Here is a 17,010-nt window from a genome sequence, read left to right as displayed (position 1 = left end):
CCAAGACATTGCTGATATAAACCTATGATTTAAGTTTCATAAAATTCTGGAAAGAATTGTACATTTGAGAGTGCTAACAATGCAACTTCCGTAATATAACTAATGTTTAAAAGGGACATAACTCTTTTACCAATAAATGATCGGCACTGATTTTCGAATTAGCCAAATCTATTACTATAAAACTATGGTACGCGGGGTACAAAAATATATAAATGTCAGATTTGCCGTTTACGCCCACCAAATTTGGTCAAAAGGCCTTTCTTCCTCTCTGATCAATTAGTTAATTGTGTTACTTTAAGTTTTCACAACTGCCTTCCAAAAAACTATCAATATTAAGGTGCCAAAAATTGATTATTTTGCATCTAAACCATGACAAATGTAGCCAAAACCATGACGAATTTCTAGACTCTTAACTGCACCATGTCAATCTCCTTACCAAACCATACCAATTAGGATAGTTTGGTTATCCTGCGTTAATTTCTAAAAAGAACATCAATTTCAATTTAGATAGTTTGAAAAAAAATATGGATTCAAACATTAAATTGGCTTTTTATTTGCTCATCTTAAAAGAACTAAGGCAATTGTTTTGGGAAATGAAATAACTTATCTATGACCATCTTAACCAAACTATGATAAAATCACTCTACTAAACGCTCTTCGATTTGACGACCTTACTACCCGTGCATTTAGAGAAGTAAGTTCAGGGTAAGACATGGATGCTGTTACGACACTCATTCCAATAAGAAATTGACAGGTAACGATATTTAGGACATTTACTGAGGAATTATTTCAACTCTCCGACACGAACGATGTTAAGGCTTCCTGTTTTAACATGTGAACTGAGTCCATAACTGTATTCTGAATTACTGCAATTTTATGAGATAGGTGTATTGTCACTAATATAAAAATCTTTACAAACTTCCTTGTAATTAAACACATATTTCCGTGTATCATTTTTGCAAACAGACCACTTAAGAGGGATTTCAATTTTAACAAAATAGAACTTTTATGGACATATTTGATTTTAATAAAATGTTTTTTTTTGTGATCTTCAGGGCAATCAAGTTTTGGAAACAATTTAGAATAACAATATGCAATTAAAATTCAATCCTTCACAATTTGATGTAATTTATTAGCAGGAAAGAATTAGAACTTGGTTAGTAGATAATGTCTTCCGTTGTTTGTTTTTTTATATAGAAATTAGGTCCGCAATATTTGCATAATTATTACTAGAATTTATTTGATTGTGATTCTACGCCCATGGGAACGGTTTTAGCAAAATATTTTAAAAACTATATCCAAACAGTTAAATGAATCTACAGATATTTCCGATTCCCATGATATTGTCATTTACACCGAGGGGATTGCAAATTGATATATACCCATTTTGTTCATCGATTGTCTTTAAATGATTTTTTTTTGTGCTAAGATATCGGAAATACTTTACAAAAAGCGGTGGCCGTTCTATTTTTGTCAATTATTTTCGGTCACATTATTTTACACGACTTCCTTAGATTTTCGTCGAGTTGCAGATCAAAAACTGGTATATTATGTTTAATTGCTATTGCTTTTATTTCTTTTTATGTTAGACTCAAGTCACAAGATACTTACTATTAGTCCGAGAACTGTTATTTCGTAATGCATTTCTTTTAGACAAGAAATTAAATAAAATTTTATAGTGAAGTGTACTACTATTTGGACAAATAATATTAAAACTATAGAAACTTATAGACCAAATCACTACCTAACATAAAGATTCAGCACACATTTTTTTTACATGTAATTTCACCCTCTTACTTAATAGTTGATGCATCAAATATCGAGAAATAAATTAAATTAGGAGAGTATATGACATAAAATTGCAACTTATACACGGTTAACACTTTGGACTATATTTGTAAACAACGAAAACCACGTCTCTTTGGACCTATTGTTGTAATAGATTAACAAATTTTCGTTTTCAAATTCTTGTTAACATGTTTAAACATTTTACAATTCACCGTATCAGAATCCAAAAAGCAATGGGAAATTTCATTGCCTTTTCTTTTAAATTGAAATAACGACATTCTATTTATTTAATTTCCGTTGTTTATGACGGAAATAACCAATTGTGTACGCCGTGTATTTCCATGGTTGTTTAAGATTCTGAAACGATAACTTGATTGCCGGGTATATCATCCATCACTACCTAATTCCAAATATAAAATATTCATATTATATAAACTAGACACAAAATAACCAATAATGGTTTACTACACACAATAAACTTAAAAACTACATGTTATACAGCACAGGATACATTTAATAATAATAAAGCAAATCATCAACATAAATAAAGTATGCGTGAATAAACGTCAATTAATCAATAAACAAACAACGAACTAATATGTATATATGAATCTAAACTGCTATGGTTGTTCTAACCGCTATTATCTCGCTGAAGTACGATGGTTTGACGCTGATGTATGGGGTGTTTGACGGTAAATTACGAATGATTGACACTTTTTTTGCGTATGAATGCGTAATTACGATTGTTTGACGCTGAAATACGAGTTTATGTACAGCTGTGATTCTGTCTTGTTGAAAAGTAATGTATTATATTATTTGCAATGTTTGTCATGTTCCTATGTCGATTTAAAAGTCTATTCGATTTAGCAGAGTTTATGATGTTAGTAACTAAATTTTCGTAAGTATTAAGAGAAATGAAATAATACGATATAGTATTAATCAATCACTTTTATCTGAGAACATGCATAATATCAAAGGTATTCTTGTTTATCAAATGTCCCAAACTCCGTTGAAAAAGGTGTTCAATATAAGATCAATTAAACTATGGTATGAGCAGGATTTTTACAAAAGGCATCAGCTTTGCTAAATGCCCAGGAGAGTTCTTATCCAATGGTCCAAAGTTAAAAATGCCGGAGTAATGTGATGCCTAATCTCCATCTTCATTGCATATATTATGTTTGTCCTGGGGAAAACAAAAACATCTTAACCGTATTGATTTCATATGTCTCATTAAAGATAAGAATGCACTGCAAAACTTTGAATCTCACATATATCCATCACATAAACATTATTAACAAAACATGAGATTTTAGAAATCACAAATCCTTCCTATCTCTTCTCTGTTAATGACACAACACATGATGATAAAACTGTTCATTTTTTATGATGGACTTCGAAACTTTGCACACACCTTTAAAGAACGATTAATAGCGATAAGGTATATTGAAACAGCGGTGGCGATCAAATTGACTTCCAACGTATGTAAAGTCTACTACAAAATCTACAAACATAATTATTTCATTTTGTAGTGAGAGCAAAACTGTTTAGTTTTCTACGTTTTTCAATTCTATTCTTAAATCTAAAGCTCAATCGGAAGTTCGAATACATCTTCTCATTAAACAGATCATTCACTACAAAAAGGGGAATCGTAGATACACTTTTGTTATTTAAGGTCATGAAAAAATTTTATATTGTAAAGAACTGCATTATTTTAAGTATCAAATTCATCAAAGATGATATCATCAAAATGCAACGTTGCATCGATGCATAATTCATGTGTCAGTGGATCTAAAGTTCTACCGATAGTAACTGTTCTCCTAACTAATAATTAACCACCGCTTTTGACGGACTCGTTATTGTGATCATATGAAGCAGTGCAAACAAAACATTCTCTTAGACAACAAAAAAGCAACTTGCAAAAGAAATACAAGAGGTATTGAAATGATTCTCAAACTCATTAGTCGATTAAAAACAACCATGACAAAAAAACGACAAAACTCAAAATGTAAACAACAGTATACAAACAACAATACTGGTATACAAACCACACCATAGATATTAAAAGACTGAGACACTTCAACCCTACCAAAAAGGGTTGTGATCGAGGTGCTCCTACAGGGTTATATGTATATGTCTTTTAATTTTGGACAATGGCAAGTTTTATGCTATCATAAGTACCAGTAGAATACAATTTATATCATCTGGATAAAAGAAAGTATCTCATTATATGAAATTTTGATAATTTGCAAAGTTCTCTTTTTTCACTTTTAGATAAGTGGGGGATGATGTCAAATACTTTTGAATAAAACACATTTATCGTCCTTCAATACTTATATTTCACCCTGCTTAGTCGCTCTGTATTCCTGATGCCACGCCTTTGAGACGAGATCAGGCATTATCAGGCGCGTCTGGCGTATATACGAAATTTCAGTACTGGTATTTATGATGAGTTTATTTACAATATCAAAATGTAGAAAAACCGATAATCTATACTAGTGTCCTTTGCGTTAAATATACCTTAATGAACAAGTAGAAAAAATGCTACACATTTTTTAAATGTTCCTCTGTCTTTACATACATGGACGACTTCAAACAAGAAACTATTGCGCAAACGTTATTTCAAATTTTCAAATGTCAACTTACCATTTCTCGGCAGTAAAATATCTTCTTTCCAGTCGTCACTTGTTTACATATTTGAATTAATACTTGCCCTCGTGCATGTGAACATTGTCGGTGATTCGTAAATGAGGATAGTTTCCTTACAAAACAGTGCTCTAACTCAATAATGATGAAGAACGATTACACAATGTAAGTTTTAAAATTACACCGAGAATTGGTTGAACAAAATGATATGTCTCAATTCATATGCAACATATTATTTGCGTTCTTTTATATTTAGAAACCGCGGCGGTGAATTTTACAGCTGACTTCGTGGTATTGGTGATTTTCATAGTTGAAGGCCGCTCGTTGGTAGAAAAATCCTTACTTTCACTTCATATAAACCTTGGTTGTTAGTTTTCTCATGTTTAATCATACTGATTCTCTGTATTATCATAGTTTATTAGAAGATACCATTTTTACAGCTCATATTAATTTGCTTTATTTATATAAACAGCAAGGAGATTAGGAAATATCAACCGTTATTTATCAATGAACATAAGTCTGGGTCGCTATGGTCGTTCTACCTGCTATGATCAATCTGAAGTACGACAGTTTGACGCTGATGGACTATTGTTTGCCCCTAGGACAGATTTGTTGACGCTTTATAACGATTGTTTGACGTTGAAGTACTATTTTTTTACACAAAATTTAAAAAAAGAGAAGATGTGGTATGATTATTAATGAGACAACTCTCCACAAGATATAAAAAATGACACAGAATTTAACAACTATAGATAGACGTACGGCCTTCAACTATGGGCGAAGCCCATGCCGCATAGTAAGATCCAAAAGGCCCCGAAATGACAATGTAGAACAATTAAAACGAGAAAACGAACCGCCTAATTTATGTATAAAAAATGAACGAAAAACAAATATGTAACACATAAACAAACGACAACCACTGAATTATAGGCTCCTGTGACTTGGGATAGGCACATACATTGAGAATGCGGAGGGGTCAAACATGTTAGCGGGATCCTAACCCTTCCCCTAACCTAAGACAGTGGTATAACAGTACAACATAAGAACGAACTATAAAAAAAATCGAAAAAGGTTTTACTCATATGCATCAGATAGATAAAAATACAAGTAGACCTGGACGGGTACTTGAGCATCCCAACAACAAAAAAGTACTATTGTTTTACATAAAGGCACTGTTGTAATGCTATCAGCGATGTTTTATATTTATTTTAATATTTTTTATGTTTCTATGTCGATGAAGAGGTAAATGTGTAGCAGATTTTATAACTTTATGTTGATTAATCTTCCTAAGAATGCAGAGGAAAGAAATAATATGAAATAGGAAGATTTAGCATTTATAAGTAATCTTTTACTGGAACATGCATAATATCAAATGTATTCATGTTTATCAAATATTCTAAACACCGTTAAAGAGCTGTATATTATAAGATGACATCGGGATTACTTAACGTCATTGGGAGTTCTTATCTATTGGTACACAATATAGGCCATCAACCAAAAGAGGAACTGCAGGTTACCAATGGTGGCAGTTGCAGACTATGCAAGGATATGAATGAAGTGCAGTCAGATGGTCCCAAACTGGACACTTTATCTAAAGGATCAAAGCAGATCGGTGTTGTATTCAAAAGCGCGTTCTAAATCTATGATATACGATGAGCATCCGATATTCCAACCCTTTTAAAATGACATATAGGATGCGGATGCAGCTGAAAATACGTCTAAAACGCTATTGCTTTCATACGTCTGCTTAAAAATAGGAATACACTGCAAAACTTTGAAACTCACATATATCGATCACAATAACATCGTTCAAACAAGAGGCTGTCACAACGACAGCAAACCGGATTTATTAATATTTATTTGTGTCCTGGCAATATCACAAGAACCATTACTGATGAATGGTGAAAGTGAAAATCGTCAATATCAAATTTGACCTCCATTTTGTCATCAGTATCAACATATTAAAATTTGAAAAGCTTAGATTGAATGGTTCATGAGTAAATGCAACAACTTGAATGGAAACGCCATTTTACAATCTTTCAAGAACCATAACTCCTGAACGGTAAAAGTCAAAATCGTCTTTATTGAAGTTGACCTCTATTTTGTCATCAGTAACAACATATTAAAATTTGGGAAGCTTTGGTAGAACAGTTCATGCGTAAATGCACGGGCACGACTGGAAACTCCATTTTTCAATCTTTCAAGAACCATAACTCCTGAACGGTAAAAGTCAAAATCGTCATTATTGAACTTGACCTCCATTTTGTCATCAGTAACAACATATTAAAATTTGGGAAGCTTTGGTAGAACAGTTCATGCGTAAATGCACGGACACGACAGGAAACTTCATTTTTCAATCTTTCAAGAACCATAACTCCTGAACAGTAAAAGTCAAAATCGCCATTATTGAACTTGACCTTCATTTAGTTGTCAGTAACAACATATTAAAATTTTAAAAGCTTTGGTTGAACGGTTCATGAGTAAATGCACGGACAACATTTGATTGCCGCCCGCCCGCCCGCCCGCCCGCCCGACTGCCCGACCGCCCGCCCGCCCGCCCGCCGTACATCCCCAAATCAATAACCGACATTTTTGTCACAAAAATCCGGTTAAAAAGATGGGATTTTAGAAATTACAAATCCATCTCATCTCTCATCCGTAATGACATAAGAGATGATGATTATACTCTACCATTTTTCTGATAGACACACACATTTAACGGACGATTTATAGCAATGAGGTATATTTAAACAGATGTGGCAATCAAATTAAATAAATAGATAAGTAGATACATTTTTGTTAATTAAGGTCATGATAAAAGTATAAATTGGAAAGAACTGAACTCCGAGGAAAATTCAAAACGGGAAGTCCCTTATTAGATGACAAAATCAAAAGATCAAACAAATGAATAGCAACTTTCATGTTCCCGTTATTGTTGTTCTAAAGCTATTTTCACGCTGAAGTACGACTGTTTGACGCTGATGTACCATTGGTCAAAGGTTAAGTACGAATGATTGACACTTATTTACGAGTGTTTGATGCTGAAGAGCGATTGTATGACACTAATATATTGTTGTTTAATACTAAAGAACAGCAATAATGATATCTTTTTTATCGATGTATTATATTATTTGCAATGTTTGTCATGTTCCTATGTCGATTGAAAAGTCTATTCGTTGTAGCAGATTTTTTTAATTCTAAGTTTATTAATCTTCGTAAGTATGCAGAGGAATGAAATCATACGATTGTCCATTCATCAGTAAACTTTTACTGAGAACATGCAGAATATCAAATGTATTCTTATTTATCAAATGTTAAAATTAAAAGAAGTGTACATTATAAGATGAATTAAACTAAGTTATTAGAAGGATACTTACATAAGACTAAGGTATGAATGAACGGCTATGAGAGTTCTAATCCAATGGTCCAAAATATAGCCCTCGCCAAAGAAAGAACTTCATGTTACCAATGAAGGCAGAGGCACGTTTAAAATCTATGAAGTGCGATAAGCACGCGGATTTCAAACCCTTTTAAAAATGCCAGAGGATTGTGATGCTTTATATTCATCTCCACGACAAGTATAATGTTGTTCCAGCACAAAATACATCTTAACACTATTTCTGTAATAAGTTTCAATAAAGAATAGGAATGCACTGCAATACTTTTAATCTCACATATATCCATCATATAAACATTATTAACAGAATATGGAATTTTAGAAATCACAAATCCGTCTCATCTCTCCTCCGGTAATTAAAAAACATGTTGATGAAACTCTACCATTTTGATGACAGACTTCAAAACCTCATACACACCTATAAAGAACAATTAATAGTGATGAGGTATATTCAAACAGCGGTGTCAATCAGGTTGAATTCCAAAGGAGTTTGTAGCCTACTTCAAATTCTGCAACCATAATCATTACATTTTGTGTGTTTGCAACACTGATGATTTATCAACGCTTTGTTTTTTTTATTTTGAAATAAAAAGCGCAATCGATTATTTGAATACGTTTAATCATTAAACAACGGATTTAACTTTACAAACAGAAATCCTTAGTACACATTTTTTTATTCATAGTCATGAACATAGTTTACGTTGTAATGAACTGAGTTAATACCAATACTGTTGGACATTTTGATTGACAATATAATAATGGTTTTAGTGGATTTCAACTTCGACCGACAGTCAATGTTTCTCTGAACATTTATTATGCTGGATAAAAAAAAAGTATTCCACAATATGAAATATAAAATGATAATGTGCAATGTTCTCAATTTTCACTGTTAACTAAATAAGGGAAGATCTCAAGTCACTTGATTAACAACATGTATAGTCCTTCCATACGCCTATATCATCTTGTTCAATCGCTCTGTATTTTCTTATATCATGTCTTTGAGACGATAGCAGGTATTACAAGCGACAATACAATGTGTGAAGACAAGTCAATGACATCACAATGTAAGACGACGTTATCAAGCTTGCATTGATCAAGCTTAAAACTGTCTTAGGGAAAGGTAAAACACCTGTTTTAGAACGGTAAACAGAAAATCGGTTGGTTTTCGTTGCATAGGTGTCGTAAAGTATCAGCCGTTTGACAAAATATTTTGGCTGCTATTTGATTATTTTGATGTTTAGAAAATCCAAAAATATATACTTATCGTCCTTTCTTTCGCCTCATCACCATGTGAAGTCGCTCAGTAATAATATTCATTTCACGGATATGAGACAAGAGTAGCCTAGGCTTTACATGTATCAGCGACGTCACAATCCCTAATGATAAGTTATCAGCGACGTCACAATCCCTATTTGTGAGAGAGCCAAGGCCAGTAATAGAAAAACAAACAGATAATTCAATATCTCGCTAAAAAGGCTCGCGGCCTATATTTTTAATATAAATGTTTAGAAATCCCAATAATCTACTCTTCGGTGCAACATTTACATAAGATATACCTCAATGAACTTCAGATAAAAGAGGAATGAAAGATACCAAAGGGACATTCAAACTCATAAATCGAAAATAAAATGACAATGCCATGGCTTAAGGTAGAAGATCTGATGTTCCCTCTTTTTTGACATCGATTGACGTCTTCAAAGTAGAATCTATGACGCAATTGTTCAAGTCGTATCTTGTGAAGATATCTGTTTTTGATACTTACTCTCATGCATGTCAACACTGTCGGTTCTTTTTAAACAGGGATAAGCTCCTTATAATAACACTGATCGAACACAGTAATGATGATGAACGATTATAATCAAAACTATGTAAGTTTTATGTCTACACCGCGAATTGTTTGAACAATGTGTCTTTGTCTCAACTCAATTTCAAGAACTTAATCTGGTTTAAGTAATACAAAGTAATGTTACTTTTTGTTCATTTGCATAACGCTATATTGAAGTCTCTATTTTTAACCCAGTTGGGATTTTCATAATCATATTGTTGGAGAATTTATTGTTTCACACTTTATGCGTTAATATTTTTGGTGGATAAAGTAAAACAAGCGTTTGGTTAAAGCGTGTAACCATTTTTCTTTCTGTGTTGGTTTAAATGTTGAATCTTTTCAGACAATATGATCAATCGTTTTTTTTTTTATCATTCTATATAAATAATACTCAAACTGTGTACGCCAATAATGTTAAAATCCTTCACCTATATATTCCTAGCGTTTTCTTTGTTTCATATAAATAATCTGATCATAGATGCCAGGATTAAATCACGTATTTACGTCAGACGTGCGTTTCGTCAAAAAAAGACTCATCAGTGACGCTCGAACCTAAAATGTTAAAAAGGCCAAATAAAGTAAGAAGTTGAAGAGGTAACTGTCAAATAAATTGTCACAATTTCATATTTCATACACCTTTTTTCTCCTGGCTTTTAATAAATTTATTTTGATTCCCACACATGGTACATGTTAAACATGAAACTTGGCACATCAGAATATTATATGACATGAAATAATAAAAGAATTGATACAGTTACAACGAAAAAAAAACAATATGTTCGCAAAATATAAGATGGCTGGTATACGATATTGTTAATACTATTAACGTCATGAGGTTTACCAATATGCAAAAGATAAAATATTGTATCAAATGAATGTCAAGGACAAACGCTTCTAAATGGAATAAGATTTAATAAACTAAAATACAAAATACAAATTAACTATTACAAAAATAAAAGAAGCAACTGAATATTTAAAATATATTATGATTAGTATACGGATTTTTTTGTTTAAACAGTCCAGTTGTTCTAGATAAAGAAAATTATGTTAAACGGATATCGGATATCGGATATATTTGAAATACATTCGACAACAATAATATAATTTGATAGCTCTAATTGGGGGGGGGGGGAATTCGAGCAAAATTGAGCAAACTAAAATACAAGTCATGAAGTAAATGCTTAAAATATACAAAGAAGCAATTTGTAGGTTCAAAAGAGTTATTTTGTTTGCAATCTCAACCCTCCCCCTGCGTGAACAGATCAAACATTGTAGAAAGTTGGATAACATCATACCGGACAGATGTTACCTTTTAACCAACCAAAGTCATACGGAGAACTTTTATTGCTTCTGTAGTTAGGTCGACATTGTCTTGGATAAAATTTTGACCCTAGAAGAAAAATAATGCCATGTAGAATGTATGCCCCATTTTCAATTTTTCTGTTGATCAGTCAAACTTGTAAATAGTTATCAAAAATGTGTCCATAAATACGGTGCATTTGTAATGATAAATCTAAATGAAAAAGAGTTTAAAAGAATAAGACAAAATTATAGAGCTACTGTATACAATATTGGATGTACCTTGGCCTTGTTGAGGCTGTATACATGTACATTGTAACTATACATTGACCATATATTTTTAGTATTTGTTGAAGCTGATAATATGTTATGTAGTTTTCTCGGCGGCGATAAATTAAGCCCGGTTAACTGATCAAGTAATTAAAGTTGTTAACCAGAATAACTCCTTGTGTACAGGCACGTCATCTTTAATCGTCGAAATGTTAGTAAAAGCTGGTTTATGTTCAGAATAAAATATCTCTTTACTTTCTGACTTCAAATTTTGTAGCAAATATTTAGCGATGCAAGCTCGGTGGTATAAAGATTTAAAATTATCATGAGTTATTTTGTAAATCAGATCATTACGTCCATTTGTATTTTTGTCCATCTGATGAGTTAAGCCTTTTTCAACTGATTTTTATAGTTCGTTCTTATGTTGTACTGTTATACCACTGTCCCAGGTTAGGGGAGGGTTGGGATCCCGCTAACATGTTTAACCCCGCCACATTATTTATGTATGTGCCTGTCCCAAGTCAGGAGCTTGTAATTCAGTGGTTGTCGTTTGTTTATGTGTCACATAATTGTTTTTCGTTAATTTTTTTTACATAAATAAGGCTGTTAGTTTTCTCGTTTGAATTGTTTTACATTGTCACTATCGGGTCCTTTTATAGTTGACTATGCGATATGGGCTTTGCTCATTGTTGAAGGCCGTACGGTGACCTATAGTTGTTAATGTTTGTGTCATTTTGGTCTTGTGTGGATAGTTGTCTCATTGGCAATCATACCGCATCTTCTTTTTTATATATTGTAGGAGATATATGTATTAACACTCAATACAGCTTGAGTTTGCTACTCATAGGATACCTTATGAAGTTGTGTAACTTGCTAATAGGCTGTATACATTTGCAAAATATACAAACAGACAAATCAGAACGAGTTGTAGATCTACTGCCCTCGTTGATATATGAGAAGAGACTGGTCGGTAGAATTGGTACATGTAGAACAAAGTCTTTGTAAAGACAAAACAGAAGATGATAGGTTGTGCTTACTTTTGAAATACTCATAGCAACTCTTATGAGATTTTGTATTTTCAAATGGGATGTTTTCATTTTTTTCATATTCATCGACCAGTCATATTTTCATTTTCCCACTGCGGCAATACAACTGTATCTTCATTTAAGTGTTTAACTACATAGTTTCTATGTAGTAAATACATGGCAGACTATGCATCTGTGTCAATCAATGGATAGTTTTTGCTCTTTAGCATAGGAAGGGTTTCATTGTGAACTGGACTGTGAAAATTTGACACGACTCGGAGGATTTTCTACAATTTTCCGATACGATTCCTTATTTAGAAATGAGTGAATTCTACAGAATTCAATAACTATGTTTTACTTTGATTTGATCTTAATTTCGGACGATTTTATATCTATTTAAGCTACACTGAAGTTCAATATAGAAAAAGAATCGTTTAAATATGAGTTATCGTACTCTAATAGGACTATTAAGTACACGGAATTCGACTAACATATTCAGTAACAAAAACGATAACGAAATTGATAAGGGATTCCGGAAACTATAGTGATTTTACCAAACAGCATAAAATTACAGAAATTCATGATTTTAAGATATGTTGAGATAAAGTCTTGATCTTGAATGAAAAAACGATAACTGATGAGTGATTTGGTGTGTTCTAAAACGGATAGAGTGCAAAAGCATTTAATAAAAAAAAATAATTGTAGATCCGAAAAGGTCAGGATTATGAAAATTTTCGTACAAAATGTCAAATATTTAGACGGAATGCAAATGCATGCGGAGTTATAGTTGTAAATATTGTTTTTCGTTATTTTAAGAATCTAATTCACTTAATAATTCTGTCTAAAAGAAGGGTACGACTAATTTCTTTTGCTTGAAAAACATGTCGTAATTTTATAATTTTCAACTAATTTCTGAAATAAACGTTAATTTTACAAAAACTGCACCGTACGATTTTGTGACGACCGGGAAAAAGTCAAAATTAAATCATTATTCTTTCATTTAAAAAAGAAGTTAGCCGTGTGTTAAGTGGGTGCATTAAAGTCCTTAACTAGACGTCTTTTTCAAATATTACACTCGCCTAAGTTTGAGTGATACCTCCTTACGTCTTTTCCTAAAACTCTTTGTTTGAATCTGATAGACTATATACTTGGAGAGACCGCCATTGTTTTTGTTTGCCACTTTTTTTCTATATAAAATATAAACGAATTTAAATTGTCAAAGAATATACCATTCATTAAACAAATGACCAACATGTAATTTTGTTTTGGTAACGATTTTTTAAAAATTGTAATAAACACTCATCAATGAACTAGTATATGCACGATTGATTTTGTAGTGTAGTGTCTGAAACTTAAAACATCCATATCTTTCTGACGGTTAATTCGTAAAATCGTTGAACCATTATACGTTAAGATCTCGTTAATATGTTTAACACTATTATAAGGTTGTATGTTTAAATATTAGATATATTAATGTGCGTACAATACAACATTGCTTTTTGAAAAAATGTGGACCCATTTAATTTTATTGACAAGACTCCAATAGAAAAATTGCATCTTGGTTATTGCAAGTTTACCCTTGGCACTAACAGGAACGCCTCAAATTTTGAAACAAGGAATGAATTGGGAATTCAGAAGACTGCCTATTGAATGTCATATAAAAACCCAAACTATTACGTATTAAGTAAGGCTTTTCAACTCAAATTTGAATCACGTATTACACACGGCTGGTAATCTACACACGCAGAACATGTGGTTCTGCAATGAAAACCGTGAGAGGATTTTCCGGTTGTGCTTGAGTGGAGTAATTGTCACCGCTTCAAAAGGTATGTACATTTCTAAATCTCAATTTTCTTATTCAACTGATCAAAATATTAAAAATCAGAGAATGCTATGATGTGGGGAATACTTTAACGAAGAGATACATGTTTCATTCACTGTTGTATGTAGAGTTGAACTCTTAACAAAATTAGTTGCCCCACGAGAAATTGCCTAAAAAAGTGACATTTCAATTTTGAAATGGTTCTATTTACAGACCTACAAGTTCACATTTTTTTTTTCGGGCAATGGGTATGAATGTTGTTTGTTTTGCGGCGTGTACGCTGTCCGGTGTTGATAGACGTCTTAATAATTCAAAAAACTACATTTTTTCATTAAGTCTTGCGTGAGGGGATCGGTTCTGATTGAGGACATCGTGAATGCGTGAGGGGAAGGACAAATATTTTTTTAATCTTTGGCTTTGTGACTTTTGTTGACTCAATAAATGTGATCAATGCTGATTAAAATCACAGATTTATCCTTATACTTTAAAAGATGTAAACTGATCACTGATTCAATGAAATCAAACTATTAATTGTTTGTTCAATTTCAGAAAATGCCATTGTTCAAAGGAAAAAGGAAAAGAGGACTAAAATTGACTCTCTACAAATAGCCATGGAGATACAAGTTATCCCAGCCATCGAAGCGAACTAAACCCTCTGGGAGTAGTCCTCTCGTCAAATATACGTCACAGAGATCACCTATATATATTAGACGTAATCTGTTCACCCAAAATCACGACATTTTCGAAACCAAAAAAGCAGATATAGAGAATTTATTATTCACGAACATCGATGAACGCCAACGGATAATCTCGAGGAAGACCATAAGGAAGATAAAATTGAGAATGGAAATGGGGAATGTGTCAAAGAGACAACAACCCGACCAAATAAAAAACAACAGCAGAGGGTCACCAACAGGTCTTCAATGTAGCGAGAGCATGTATTAGACAACGAAGACGTCAGAAAAGAAGACCACGTAGTAGACCACGAGAAAGACCAGATGGATGACCTTGAGGAATAATATAAAGTTTTTAAAGCGCTTTAGATATTAAACTCTCAGACGTAGGGAAAAGGGAAAGATTTTTTATTTTTTTTTTTCATTAGTACAGAGTGGACGTTTTCCTTTAAACAACATTGCATTCGACTTTTTTTAGTACGAATTAAGACGAATGAGATACCCCAACATCTCTGCAGTATTTTTAGTTATCGTTGACAACATTTTTTGTTTTTATCCTTCGTGAAACATATTATTAAATCTAGGTTCCCACAATTTATTTCATAATTAAATCTCATAAATTTTTCTAAGCACACATAATAATTATTATGTGTTTTTTAATGATCAATCACTCATAGCTTGAATATAAAGATATAATTTGTACTTCCCCTCACGCATTCACGATGTCCTCAATCAGAACCGATCCCCTCACGCATGAATTAATGAAATAATGTAGTTTTTGGAATTATTAAGACGTCTATCAACACCGGACATCGTTCACGCCGCTTGAAAATATTTCACATACTTTATCTTTGTGAATTGACCATGATAGATTTTTATCAATATGGATACCAAGAAGTTTTTTCTACTTCCACATTGACAAATGAAGTTTGATTTTACGATAATACATACAAGACATCATTAAAATTCTCAAGTTTTCTCTCAGATCCCATAAGCATATATTCCGAATCCTTCTTTTTTTGGTGCACAGGATAAGTTCCCAATAGAATTGATCATATTCTAGGATTGAAAAATAGGGTCCAAGCGTTTAATTTTTTATGTTTATTTACTTATAAATCACATTTCCTATCATGATTTTCTTGATAGAGGGTTACTGCTCACAAGGAAGCTATTAAACCAAGAGTTCCAAATGGTGAAGTTGAAATCATCCCGTCGTAAACTTTACGGACGCCATCACGAGTTGGTTGACCGTTATGGAATAACCGTTTCACAAATGATATCGGATATGTTCCTTACGTCGTAACTACAATCCCCTTCCCTTTCATGAATGTGACCTACCGAATTAGACTATTTACCGGATGTGTAATCACATAAGCAACACGACGGGTGCCACATGTGGAGCAGGATCTGCTTACCCTTCCGGAGCACCTGAGATCACCCCTAGTTTTTGGTGGGGTTCGTGTTGTTTATTCTTTAGTTTTCTATGTTGTGTCATGTGTACTATTGTTTTTCTGTTTGTCTTTTTCATTTTTAGCCATGGCGTTGTCAGTTGGTTTTAGATTTATGAGTTTGACTGTCCCTTTGGTATCTTTCGTCCCTCTTTTAAAGTAAATCTCACAATCAGAAAAGTTTCAAACAGAATAATACAATAGCCGATACTTTAAAATACTATACTTTAGCACATATAAATGATATAAATCTTATTTTAGGTATTTTTTTCGTTCTGTATCATACACTCAGTTCTTTTGTATATCTGTTTGGTGACACTGATAGGTTATTAGAAATCAATAATAATAATTATAACGACAATCATCCGTGTCACACACATCTTTGAATAGACCCGCCCTATCAGTTGAAAAAACATTGGTAATATGTAATTCAGAAAATGTTAAATTTAAGGTTTTTCTTGTCGTATAACACACCGAGGAAAAACCTTAAATTATGCATTATCTATAACATAAAAGAACTTTTTTCATTCTTCGTGTGAAATCAGGTGTTTACATTTTAATGATCGTGTGTTGGTTTAAACATTGTATCATCTTGTTCATTTCTAACCTTTGGGGAAGATCATACATAATAATGACTATTTAAACCTACAAACTAGGTGCAAGCGTCTACAAAATGCTGTAGTAAGGTATCAAGTTAAATGAAACTGATATTTGACATATTTTGTTCAAATTATAATGTCTTTTTATATGACTTTTTAATATCATTCATTTTTTATGGATTAATGTGATGTGAATATCGGCAATCTCCTGGTGCCTCTT

General features: G+C 32.6%; 1 long non-coding RNA gene across 1 annotated transcript; it reads left to right on the top strand.

Moving 5' to 3' along the window:
- Window positions 1–13,662: 13,662 nt before the first annotated feature.
- LOC139501526 (uncharacterized) lies at window positions 13,663–15,568 on the top strand. Its single transcript, XR_011658594.1, has 2 exons — window positions 13,663–14,073; window positions 14,619–15,568. It is a non-coding gene; the product is annotated as an uncharacterized lncRNA (long non-coding RNA).
- The last annotated feature ends 1,442 nt before the right edge of the window (window positions 15,569–17,010 follow it).

The sequence above is a fragment of the Mytilus edulis genome, chromosome 13 (assembly GCF_963676685.1).
Source record: "Mytilus edulis chromosome 13, xbMytEdul2.2, whole genome shotgun sequence".
NCBI lineage: Eukaryota > Metazoa > Mollusca > Bivalvia > Mytilida > Mytilidae > Mytilus > Mytilus edulis.
This window is presented reverse-complemented; position numbering and strand designations above follow the sequence as displayed.